At 38.4% G+C, this 13815-nt stretch overlaps 1 long non-coding RNA gene across 1 annotated transcript in view; it reads left to right on the top strand.

Annotated features, from left to right (window-relative positions):
* Positions 1–13815, top strand: part of LOC150047233 (uncharacterized) — a 128446-nt gene that overhangs the window by 24554 nt on the left and 90077 nt on the right. Inside the window, exon 2 of the long non-coding RNA XR_016539417.1 lies at positions 5816–5985. This is a non-coding gene — a long non-coding RNA (uncharacterized LOC150047233). The remainder of the gene's footprint in view (positions 1–5815; positions 5986–13815) is intronic.

Genomic DNA, 13815 nt, shown 5'->3' with positions numbered 1-13815 from the left:
ATATGGATGAATCCATTATTCTTTGGGAAGTGATCCAGTCACTTCCACTAAGTCCATATAGCTGACAAGCAATCCTTAACACAAAAAAATGCAGACATTTCAGATTCAAATCAGAACATATAAAATAATTTCATATATATATATATGTATATGGTGACTCAGCTGTCCTACTTCTGTGGACCACTCCAAATGAGATGAAATCAGCATGCCACAGAGACATCCATGTGCCCTTATTTCTTGTGACTTGACCTAGGTAGTCAGCAACAGATGAAGTGGATAAAGAAAATGTGGCACCTATTTACAATGGGAAAACACTCTGTAATCATGAAGTATAAAGACACAATATTTAATTGGAGGACATTAAGTTACATAAAATAAGCCAGACCCAGAAGGACAAGAGTGTATATTCTTTATCATCGGTGGAAACTAAAAGATTGAATTTAGGAAGGTGAGTGCTAAAGATTAGAAAGGAGGGGAAGGTGGATTTTAAAGACCACACTGTATACATATATGGAGTAATTACATTTCATTAATCTTTACAAATAAAACATACTAATCATAAGTAAGAGAAAATGAGCCTCTCTGTGTGTGTGTGTGTGTGTGTGTGTGTGTGTGTGTGTGTGTGTGTGTGTGCGCGTGTGTGCGCGCGCGCGTGCGTGCTGGTCCTTGATCTTGATCTCAAAGCCCAGGAACTGTCCCTGAGCTTGTGTGCTCAATCTAGCACTCTACCACTTAAGCCAAAGCTCCACTTCCAGCTTTTCTGGTATTTAATTGGAGATAAGAGTCTCATAGATTTTCCTGCCTGGGTTGGCGTTGAACAGCGATCCTCAGATATCAGCCTCCCGAGTAGCTAGGATGGCAGAGGTGAGCCACCAGTGTCCATTGGTTCCTTTTGAATAAGTATGAATTAATATTTTTGGATTATCCACAATACTGTGTTGTAACTTGTTTATTAGTAAATCCCTCTTTGCTGCATAAATATTGTACCCTTTACAACCAATATTATAGAAATAGGTGATGAGAGGATAGAATTCTTACCCTGATCACCTTAAAGACATTTTTAGTTTGCCTATGTCTTTTAAAGGGTTGATTTGAATCATTCTAAGGTTGTAATAAAACATTCCTTGGAACGAGTGAAAAATAAAATTTAAAATTTCCTTTCATTCTGTAAGTTTTTGAAAATGGTTTCTAAAATATGACTTTTAAATTCAAAGTCATCATTCTGGGCTGTAAATAAACTACTCTGGCTTGTTTCTTATAGGCAATCATCATTGAGGTGTTTGAAGTTCCTTTTTTTTTTTTTTTTTTTTTTTCATTTTGGTCACGGGGCTTGAACTGAAGGACTGGGTGCTATCCATGGGCTCTTGCGCTCGAGGCTAGCACTCTATCACTTGAGCCACAGCACCACTTCTGGCTTTTTCTGTGTATGTAGTACCGAGGAAGTGAACCCAGGGCTTGGTGCATGCGAGGGAAGCACTCCACCACTAGGCCATGCTCCTGGCCCTCTTCATCCTCCCTCAAAAATGTTCGCTTAAGACCTGAACATGATTGTAGCTAGCCTCTGATCACAATTTTCAGTGTGTGCAGTCCAGAGCTGATAGATCCAAAGGCACACAATCTTTGTGACTTCGCCTCTTCCCTGTTTCCTTTTGGAAAATAGTTGTATGCTAAATTTGAAAAAGAAGAGGAAGTTACCAAGACAAGATAAAACACAATTTTTGCAATTGGTTCATTTGCATTCTGTTGAGTTTCATTGATAAAAAGATACAAAATCATTTTGTGTGCCTTAAAGTCACTGAGAGAAGTAGTATTGAATTGACCAAATGTATCAGCTTTTTAGTTCTGGAATGATTGATTACACTGGAAGTCTTTTTTTCTTTTCATTTCATTTTTGTGCCAGTCCTGAAGCCTTAACTCAGGGCCTGGGTGTTCTCCTTGAGGTTTAGTGTTCAAGGATAGCACTCTACCATTTGACCCGTAGCTTCGCTTCCAGTTTGTTGGTACTTAATTGGAGATAAGAATCTCAGGGGCTTTCCTACCTAGGCTGGCTTTGCACTGAGATCCTCAGATCTGTCTCCTTAGTAGCTAGGACTACAAGTATGAGCCACCATTGCCTACCTGGAAAATTTTCTTATCAAAACTTACAAAATCTGTGTACAAATACTTTGAGGTGATACCTATAAAGGATCTCTGGATCCCTTTAAAACTTCAATCCTTACTGTGCATTCATTCTTATATCCAAATTCTTAATCTTTATCAAATTCTTAATTGAAGAACTAATATATGCCAATGTGCTAGATGTTATAGATGCCAAGATAGATATTATTTCTATCCTTTGGAAGCTTGTAAGCTATTTTATGAAAATTTTATTGTATTCTACTTTTTTGCATATGAAGATCACTTTTTTCTCTAGAAAATATTCAGTCTGTTAGATTGAAAGAAGTAATAAGATTTTTATATTCCTGCCTTTTCGTCCCTTATTATTTCAAATATAATGAAAATGTCTTTATACTGTTTTAAGTATTTTTCACAAATCTTAACTCATCTTGAGTATAGCACCCTTGACATGGATTTGAAACACAATACATATGGCTGTGCATGTTTTTTAAACTTGACAATATATTCTATGTATTTTTCATTTAAATAATAAGATTCTGAAAACACTATTCAATATCTGTTTATCTGTTCATCTTATTTGACTTTGTCTGATTTAGGGTTAGTTGGTTTGAGTCCAGATTCTTTTGCTTGTTCTGCAATTTAAATTTTTCTATGCTTCTGTGGACCTCTTGGTACGTAATTCTTTCACTGAATTTCTGATTCTTTCCCGGCATTGACCCTCAGCCTTCAAATTCTGTCCATTTCTGATGCCCAGTGACTACATAGTCTGGCTGTTTTCCCAGCTGATTTATAAGGAACATATTCTTCACTCAGTGATCTCTACCACTCTTCTAATGACCAGCTAACATATTGCTTATCCATGCCTCTTCAATTCCCACCCTTGTAATAGCCTCGAATACCCATAAGGAGGGGAGAAGGAAGGTTATGGTCCACACAGGGTACCTTGAGAAGATGGCAGCAGAGGTGAACCCACCTAGGCACATTGAGAAGACCCCGTGAGTGGTGAAGACATGTACACATTGACCTTATTAACCTTGAAAAACCAAAAGACCAAACCAAAATGGTTATCCAGCTATGGTAAAAATAAGTTATATCATTTCTTAGTATTCTTTTAGGTCCATCCTGTTGCTTCTTTATTCCTTCTTCTCTCTGTACTTTGTATTGTATTTGAAATGACAAAGCAAAGCATATAGGCTGATTTAACTTGAGTCATTTATTATGAGCATGCAGTTCAATGGGTATGATTAAGATACTTATTTCAAAGCTAGTCCTTCCCAAATGAGTATCCAGTCATTGATTTAAAACTACTTCTAATACTTAGAAATTACACCAAAAATAAATGTTAAATGATAGAAATTTTGTTGGCTTCTGGTTTGGTTGACTTTTTCTATTATGACAGGATGACTGATTTTATGTTCATGAACTTTCTAAAATTTCCCACTGTGTTTGCTTTGTGACTGAGAAGCAAGTGTCACCTGTACTCACGAAGTCTGTGGCTCATCCACAGGAATGTGTAGCCCACACAGTCAGAATGCAGCCCCCCAGACCACTTGGTACATGACAGGGCAAACATGGATGGTTCTTACTGAGAGCCTGTGGCCCTTTGCCTGTATTGATAACTTTGTATGGCCCAAGAATTGCTATAAAGCATTATTTGTGGTGTCTGGTATACCTGATGCCTATTGTCCCTGTTTTCCTATCTTTCCCGAGGTGGCTGGCCATGGTGACACGCTACTGGGGCCCATTCCTTCTGGAAAGGACTTGTCTTATGTGGCCTCTTTGTGTTACCCAGAGATGAGCACTGAGAAATCTATTGGGTCGTAAGTTTTTCTTGGGAACTGTTGAACAACCCTCAAGTGCTGTTGACATGAATGCTAGGACTAGCCTCAGGAAAACAAAGATTTTATTACAGTTCCTCTAGTAATGAGGTTAGAGGGAGAAAATAAAAAAATGAAATAGTAAAACAGCACAGGCAGTGCAATATACCAAGAGATATGGCTGACAGGACAGAAAAGCTTCCCTGGAGGGCCTCTGCAGGGCAGTATTTATCACTTCCTGTTCACTGTGAATCTTTCAGAGGAAACATCAAATACACTGTATCTCACCAAGCAAATTTATTTGTATTCCCTCTTCAAATTCAGTATCTATTTTCAGATACAGTAGGCTATAAGGATGGGAAGGTCAAATTTGGTCAGAAGCAGGTAAGATCTCAGATGTTGTAGTGTCCATAAAAAAAGCAATTATGTGAACCAAATGTGTTGAATTAAGATTTAATACCAAAGCAGATGTCATGGAATGTTTTTGGGGTGTGTGTGTGGAGAGATATGGGGCTTGAACTCAGGGCCTGGACACTGTCCCTGAGCATTTGTGCTCAAGGCTAGTACACTATCAATTGAATCACATCTCCACCTCCAGCCTTTTTTTTTTTTTTCTGGTTAATTGGAGATCATGGAATGTCATGGAATTTCCTGTCCTAGTTGGCTTCAAACTACACAATCCTTAGATTTCAGCCTCCTGAGTAGCTAGGGTTATAGACATGAGCCACCAGCTCAGGGTGTCCAAATTCTTGAAAAAATAGATAGATGTAAAAGGATTATACTACTTCATCAGGCACCTGCATCTGTGTTCTTTAGAGAGGAAAACAGAGGAACAGTCAGGGATTGAATTGAAGAAAGCCAGTAGGTGACCAGTTGGTTACATTGAACACCAAATAATATATTTTGTCTGGCTTATTCGTACATTCTTATTTTTATCTCTACTGTGGAACCAAGCAGTCCTGCCTTAGCCTCTACTGGTAATGCCCAGAGCATAGCTTGACTTCATGTGACTCAGGAGAACTGCATGAACAGGATCCTGATGCATATAAGCAGGGGAAATGACCTGACAGAGAGTGCACACACCACGCTCCATTTCAACTGTCTTTATCATAATCATTTAATGGTATTGGGATACCTATAGTAAACCCAGTGGCTAAATGTAGACTTCAAGTTCTGGCTTAAAACATTAGGACTATTTTTTCTTTCTTTTTATGTAAAAATAGAAGATGAAATTTGGCCTGATCAGCAGAGAAGCCACTTTAGAAAACTTTCAATCACATGAAACATTGGCCTCCACCTCCCACAGGGTTCCCACAGGGAACCCTTCCTTACCTGAAAGAAACATTTCATAAATCACCACTTTCAGACTGAGAAATTATGTGTTTGGTTGAATAAAAATAAATTGGGTGTGATTTCAGCAACATTGTTTCTACAAAGTATTTTTTATTTGAACCCTGAACTTCATTTGCCTGTAGACTTCCATTTTTTTTATAGACTTCCATTTTTATAAGCTACTTAAGACCTATCTGGATTCAGTTTAGGGAGTGCAAACATGTTATTTCACTGTAAATATGTATTTTCTATACTTGTAAAGCTGGAAGAAATAAATGGAAAGAGCATTTTTTTTTTCTCATGGTGTCATATTAGAGATAGGACTGTGAAAAGAATTAAACACACTTGGTGCAGAGAAATCCAGGCTGACTAGTTTGGTATCACTGAAGTGAGGGTTTTATACCCTGTCTAAACTGAACTTAAGGAAATTTCTGTATTGTAACTGCCTAAATACACTTAATGTTAATCAACCATTGCAGAACAGAGCACTGAGTAAATGTGAAATATGAGAAACAGAACATTTTTCTCTCCTTCTGTATTCCTAATAGGTTAATGAGAACCCAGACACGGGGTAGAATGAAAGGAGCAAACAAGATGGCCTTCTGTCAGAGACTTGCTGCTTGTGATACACAGAGGCAAATTCAGAGCTAAGCAAGTATCCAGCATTTCTCACAGGAAATGTCCCATATGACCAGCAGAGAAGCGTCTGGAGCCAGAGGTAGGAAGTAATAGCTAAGACATATTAGCTGGGCTATGAAATCATTCCCTGGGGAGTCTCGAAATCATCAGTGTTGAGAGATCAATTTTGTGTACGGTGTGAGTTGTAGGTTGAGTTTTATTTTTGCCCTGTGCATGTGACCCTTCGTTCTAGTCCCCAGAGCAGAGCATAATCCTGTTGTTACTGGCTATCACTCCAGGGAAGAGAACAGTGGGGTGGCAAGCTAGAGGTCAGTGCTCAGCACAACTGCAGAGAGCCCAGAGAGAGAGAGATTCATGGATGAAGAGGCCAAGAGTGGCATTTAGAGTTCCAGATTATTTGGTACCTAACATTCACAGCCATATGTTGAAAAGACTTTTTCTACGTTGAATTGCCTTTGCACTTTTATTAAAAAATCATTTGGAAAAGTCAGGCTCACGCTGTAATCCTAGCTACTCAGGAGGCTCAGATCTGAGCATCACGCTCAAAGCCAGCCTGGCAGGCTTTGAGACTTTCACTGCCAATGAACCACCAAAAGCCAGAAGTAGAGCTGAGGCTCAAGTGGTAGAATTGCTAACATTGAGCAAAAAATGCTCAAGGACAGTGCCCAAGCCCTGAGTTCAAGCTCCAGGACATCATTAAGAAAGTAGATTAATGGTGTTGAAGTCAATTGTGGGCATCTGTGAAAATAAAACAATGAAGCCTGTGGAAATTGGGGAAGTAGTGAAAAGGAAAGAGTGAGACTGTTGGAATATATTGTAAACACATGTAGAAATGTAACAAACCCATCTTGTATAATTAGTATAAGCTAATCATTTTTGAAATCTTAAAAAAATACAATCAAACAACAAAAAAGATGAAGACAAAAGATATAAATGTGACAGAAAACTACAGGAGATGTAGATTTCCTACAGCACCCAGAAAAGGATGTCATACTAAGAGAACATAAATTAATCATCCACTGGGAGGCAGTGGTGATGGAGAATGGCACGTGATCACCCCACCCTCTATTTCCATCATGAAGAGGACCCTGGACACTGTCCGTGTACCCATGTGGTGGGAAGAGAAGACATGGGAGACTGTGACTGATTAAATGATGGAGCAATGGACTTTATGACATTGGATAGACAGAAAAGATTCCTGAAGTGTGACTGACATTTAGATATTCAGGACACTTTGATGCAGAAACTTTGATCATTTTTTTCCTTCTTCCTTCTGTTTTTTTCCTCTCCTTTCTTTCTTTCTTCCTTCGTTTCTTTCTTTCTTTCCTTCTTCAATTTTGTCAATCTTGGGACTTGAACTCAGGGCCTGCATACTGTCCTTGAGCATTTTTGCTCAAGGCTAGTGCTCTGAGTTGCAAAGCCACTTCTGCTTTTCTACTGGTTAATTGGAGACAAGAGTCTCATGGTCTTTCCTGCCCAAGCTGGCTTCAAACTTTAATCCTCAGATCTCAGTCTTCTGAGTAGTTTAGGATTTCAAGGGCAAGCCACCAGCACCCAGCTAATATTTTTCAATACGGTGATGCAAATTAAGGAATATTTCATTGCAGTGATGATGTATCCATGTCAACATCATTCTGTATAAATGTAGAACTCTAGCATTTTATTACCAAACATAATCCTTTTAGTTATTCCAGCCCTATTCTATGACCTTCTCACAGGAAACTTTTGCTTTCTCCTTTGCCAATTTTTCTATTTTTAAACTGTTTTACTTATATTTTATATCTTCAACGTCTTTAAGCATAATTCAGTAGTACTATAGAAACTGTGTTTAGGATACTCAACCTTGATAATTAGGTTAGATAATATAATTTTTTCCTTGTTTTGGGTCTATACCAATCATTTATGTTTGCTGGCTTTTATGTTTACTTTCCCGCTGGTTTCACATCTAATCTTAGCCTATTACATTTAGAAATGGAGTGATCACTTTAAAAATATAAACTGTTCTTGCCAGATGGGTTTGGAAGTTGTCCCAGTAATGCTTTCATTGTCATAATCCACTTCACAATTCCATCATGAATGAGGTCATTGGGGAATGACATCATTTTCAAGGTCTTCTAAACTGTAACATTTAAAACTCCCTTACTTTTTATGTTATGCAATTGTGTCATAAGTTAAACAGAACATAGTTTCTAAATCACACATATGAATGCATACACACCTGTACTCATTAACACATCAGATATGTTGAAATCATATAATTGAAGGAATTATAGAGACAGTTTTTGGTTTTGTGGTATAGTGAAATGCTATAGGCTTGAGGAAATATTATGTGATATCTAAGGGACAGATCGGTAGGAAAAGGCCACTAAAAGTCACTGGATGAATTTAGAAGAAAATTAGGAAATATTTAGGAGATCTTTAGCCTTCTGACTCCTTCAAGGTACTATGCAATAAGTGAATTTGCATTTAATCAGTCTTACAGCCATATATTCATCGAATGTATGTGATATGTAATAGTAAACACTAAATGACAGTTATGAAAAAGTTAAAGTATGACTGAGGACATGGCTCAAGTTATAAAGCCTTTGCCTGGCAAGTTTGAGGCCCTGAATTTAATTTCCAGCACAGCACACAAATCAAGCAATCAGTCAACCACTCAGTCAGCCAATACAAACTTGAGTTTGTCTATGCCTTTGGGGAGCCAAGTTTATTGGAAAGATTGTCAGCCATTAAGCAATTACAGGGATAATTTGAAATTTTCAAATATTATCAGTGTTTCTGAGGAGTATGTGTTTCTAGAAAGTCTGTATCAAAAAATTATTAGATGGTTATGAAATTTTCTTTGGGCTTAGCTTTATGAGAGGATGACACTCTAATACTAGGACATGTGCTATGTGGGAGATGATAATATGGGTGGGAAGAAATGTACAATGATTTTTTGCCAGTCCTGGCGCTTGAACTCAGGGCCTGAGCACTGTCCTTGGGATTTCTCAAGGCTAGAGCTCAACCATTTGAGCCACAGCACAACTTCTGTCTTTTTCTACATATGTAGGTACCAAGGAATTGAATCTGGGTCTTTATGGATGCTAGGCAAGCACTCTACCACTAGGCCAAACTCCTGGCCATGTACAATGTTTTTAAGACAGAAAAGAATATTCTGTTGTGGCAGTAACTTGTTGGAACAGAATTCTGAAATTGAAAAGGAAAAACTGCTCTTATTAAAAGATATTCCCTTCCATTAGGAAATTAAAAAAACATTTTGGAGTGAAAAATATTCTTCCTTTAAAATTAAGATGGGTTCATTGAACTTGAGTGTGTAATTTGCTCTATAGGTAATGGGCTGGTAAGAAGATGGATGAGGACTAGTGTTGATGATTGTTGGAGTTCCATCCCAAACTTGCATCACAATGCTAGTTTAGATTGTAGCCTAAGCCCTAGTAATGGCAGGCACTTGAACAGCGTGTGCGAAACCATTACAAAATGGCCATTATATCCTAGCCATTGCTTCCCCTCACTATCTTGTCGTGACAATCCTATGACAGTGATTAGAGCAATTGCCACAAAGGCATAGGTGGACAGGAAAGGCAGCAATTCGGCCTCTGAATTTCTTTCTTTTCCTTACTTGGTGGCCATCCAGAAAATGTTAAAGAAAAGAGCTGGGGAACAGTACGTGCAGTTACTGCTGCTCTGAACTGACCTCGTGGACATTTTCTTCTGCAGGAAAACACGTTTCTAAGTAGCATCTACTAATGACAAGAGTGTCAGAATGAGACTCATTACTGTGGACTATTTACAACTGTTGTAACTAGAAAGTGTCATGAGTATATAGTCTGCTGTTGGCTAATTTTCTCAAGGACATTTGCATCATTGAACATTTGAGGAACTCACTAATCGAATACATTTGGTAGGTCATGTTATTATCCCATAACACCCAGTACACTTTCTTGTATACCCTTTGAATTCCCTAGCCCACCTTTTTACTATTACCTGACTTGCTAACCTTAGGCAAGACATTTAATTGTTTCAAGTCAAAGTTTCCTGTGAGTAAAACTTGGATTAAATTTCTACTTTATAACTGTGCTGGTTGGATTCTACAAATTACTAGTTCCTATTGCTGTTGGTAAAAATACCAATACATATCTCCCTACCCAATTCCTTGTACATCAGGTAGGTTTCCTTCCAGAGCCACACCATCACTCTGAGAGGCAGGAAGCAGGGAGGCTACGGTCCTAGGAGACCATCTCTAGATGTGGCCCAGCAAGGCATGACACACAGGCTGGTCCCCAGTGCTGGGATTCTGGGGCTGCTCCTGTGTGTGGAGGAGGAGCCGGATGTCAGGGCTGGTTTCAGCCTTGGCCTGGACCCCACAGAAACTTCTGGCCTACCCACCTCAAGTCCTTTCCTGGTTCCTTAAGGTGTGTCTTTTCTCTCCATGCCCACAAAAATCAGTCCCTGCCTACTCTGTCCATCTGTCCAGACTGAGTACATCTACCTTTTCAATTTCTTCTCTGGCTTTTTGCATATATATAGCCCATGCTCTGCGCACCTCAGAGGACTTCCCTTCTACAGTAGAAGCACCTACTCTGGAATTTTTTTTTCATTTTATTTTTTAGTATCAAGGTAATGTACAGAGAGGTTACGGTTACATTTGCCAGATTTAATCTGATAGCCGAATTATTTCTGTAAAAATCCTATCTGCCCTTAAGCACTCCTGGAGCACATTGTCTGATAGAATATCTGTAGTAACCCCAGCAAACAAGCATAGCTATTTCCAGAATTCTCCAGAAGAGAAAAGTAGAAGTGGCATGGCTATAAGCTTCTGGGACTAAATAGCATAGCTGGAACTAGATGTGGTCTGTTGTCTGTGCTCAATTACTTCGTTATAGCATCTCATTTAAGTAGACTCTATCTCCTTGGAAATTTCCTACAGTGAAATTGCCTACAGTGAACAAGCTTAGAAGAAAGGCCTCAGCTGGAGCCAGGCCTAGTAATGGGGTGCCTGATTAGCATGCATGAAGCTCTGGGTTAGATTCCTTGGTACCACATATACAGAAAAAGATGGAAGTGGTGCTGTGGCTCAAGTGGTAGAGCTCTGGCCTTAAGAAAACCCAAGGACAGTGTTCAGGCCCTCAGTTTAAGCCCCAGGACTGACAAAAAAAAAAAGAAAAGAAAGAAAGGTCTCAGCTGCTAAGTGCATTCAAATATAATGAATTATGTTTTGTATGAAAAAAATTGGCCCATCATCTTATAATCTTGATTATCGGACTTTCCAAACATAGTCAAATTAATTTCTTGAAGAACTGTGGCAATGAAGGGTGAGCAGCATGTACCTATGAGAGGGAACGTCAGACACTTTACCCACAAAACAACAGGCCTAGCATTGTTGGCTCATGGTATTCAGAAGGCTGAGATTTGGGCATCATTGATCAAAGCCACTCTGAGCAGAAAAGTTTGTAAGATTGTTAGCTCCAATTAACCACCAAAACGATGGAAGTGGAGCTCAGGCTCAAGTTGTAGAGCTGCTAACCTTGAGCATAAAAGTTCAAGGGCAGTGCCTGGGTCCTGAGTTCAAAACCTAGGACTGTCACCAAAAAAGGGAAGAAGGAAGGAAGGGAGGAAGGTAGGAAGAAGAGAGGGAGGGAGGGAGGGAAGGAGAACTCTGTTTAGTATTTTGAGGAACCTCCATACTGCTTTCCAGAGTAGTTGAACAAGTTTACATTCCCACTAATAATGTAGTAGCATTCCCTTTTGTCCATATCCCCACCAGCACCTCTTATTTGTTTTCTTGATCATGGCCATTCTAGCTGGGGTGAGGTGGAATCCTAAGATAGTTTTGACTTGCATTTCTTTTATGGCCATAGATACTGAACATTTCTTCATCTGTCTATTGGCTATTCTTTTTATTTATTTTTTATTTTTTTCATATATTTTTATTGTAATTAATAGAAGGGTTACATGATTTTTGCCAGATAGAAGGTGCATTAATTCACATACATTGATACCCTTTCATATGTCTTGGTCTCTATTTCCCTCCCCCCCCCATTTATTGGCTATTCTTATTTCCTCTCATGAAACCCAAAGAAACATAGACTCCGTGGTTACCTTCATTTGTAGTAATTTGTGTATGTTTAAGATAGTCCTAGCAGAGGATCACAATAGCTCCATAGCTCTGTACTTATGACTATATAAAATGATGCTAATCATTAATGAACTACAAGATATAGAAAAAAGAGGTTTATTTTGTTGTTTCTTTGTTTTGTTTTTTAATGTACTGAGTGAAGTTATTTCTTGTTTTTTTTTTCTTTCATTTATTTTCCTTTGGTTTATCTCTGTAGTCACTGCATTTGATTTTGGTACCCTGTGTCTTGAATATACCTTTATCTGATTTGGAGCAGGAAGGTAAATAACAAAATGGTAAGACAAAGAACAAAGGGCAAACCAATGCAGCCTCTATACTCATCATGACACTAGATTGGAAAGGAACTTTATAACTTGGGGGGTAAAAGAAGGGGCAAGTTAGAGAAAAATGAGCAATAGTGTTTGACAAAATTGTACTCATTACCTTACTTAGCTAACTGTACCCTCTCTGACATCACCCTTACCATAATTTTTTGTAAAAGGAAGGAAAAAAAAGAGAAAGTGAAAGAATGGAAGGAAAAACAAGAGAGAAAGAAAGGAGAAATGAAAGAAAGCAAATTAAAAGGCAAAGTGTCTATGCCGGATGCTGGTGGTTCACGCCTGTAATCCTAACTATTCAGGAGGTTGAGATCTGAGGATCACTGTTCAAAGCCATCCAGGGCAAGAAAGTCCATGAGACTCTTGTCTCCAGTTAATCAGCCAAAATGCCGAAGTAGAGACTGGCTCAAGTGGTAGAGTGCCAGTCTTGAGCAGAAAGGCTAAAGAAAAGTACCTACACTATGAGTTCAAGCCCCAGTACCTGAACAACAACAAATAAACAAAAAATAGGAACTACTAAATGTTCTTATGAAGATTTTGAAAGTTAAAATTTGTATGTCCTAAAATCTGTGTCACATGTATCTGTATGATAGACACTACTATATAATTTTTTTCTTTAAAGAAAGTTTGGCAGAATCCCTTGGTTATCTCATATTGTTACAATATTTTACCTTGTTATCTGATATATTTTTATATGTGCTTAATTGGCTATTTGAAATGGATAGGGAAGGGGGAAATCAAGATAAGCGGGGGGAGGATGAGAGGGAAATGGGGAGCATGTCATGAGAAAGGGTATCAATGTTTGTGAAGTTATGCACCTTCTATCTGGGGAATATAATGTAACCCTTCTATTAATCACAATAAAAAAAGAAAAGAAAAGAAAAAAGAAAGTTTGGCAGAGTCTTATTGAATAACCAAGCCCGCAGACAAACAGACAAAAAGGAGATGAACAGTGTGACTGCTCTCAAAGCATTAGATACAGACACTACCATTTTTTCCTCATATATTTTTATTGTAATTAATAGAAGGGTTACATTATATTCAACAGATAGAAGGTGCATTACTTCACAAGTATTGATACCCTTTCTCATGTCATGGTCCCCATTTCCCTCCCTTTCTCCCCCCCGCTCATCTTGATTTCCCCCTTCCCTATCCTATTTCAAATAACCAATTAAGCATATATAAAATATATCAGATAACAAGGTGAAATATTGTAACAACATCAGATAACAAAGGGACAGCAAAAGAGATGAGAGATAACATAGTACATTAAGGACAACAGTCACTCATTATATGGCTTTTGTTTCCTTATCCTGGAGGTCCTTTCATTTAGCGTCATACTATATGGCCTTATGTCTCTAGATTTTGTTCTATTGTGAATCTTTGCTAGGAGAGGCCAAGGTTTCTACTGATTAGGACACTCCCATTTTATTGAGGGCCTATTCTGTTTCAG

The sequence above is a fragment of the Megascapheus bottae genome, chromosome 23 (assembly GCF_031878675.1).
Source record: "Megascapheus bottae isolate mThoBot1 chromosome 23, mThoBot2.hap1, whole genome shotgun sequence".
Classification (NCBI taxonomy): domain Eukaryota; kingdom Metazoa; phylum Chordata; class Mammalia; order Rodentia; family Geomyidae; genus Megascapheus; species Megascapheus bottae.
The sequence above is the reverse complement of the archived record's forward strand: the minus strand, read 5'-3'. Positions and strand labels throughout refer to the sequence as shown.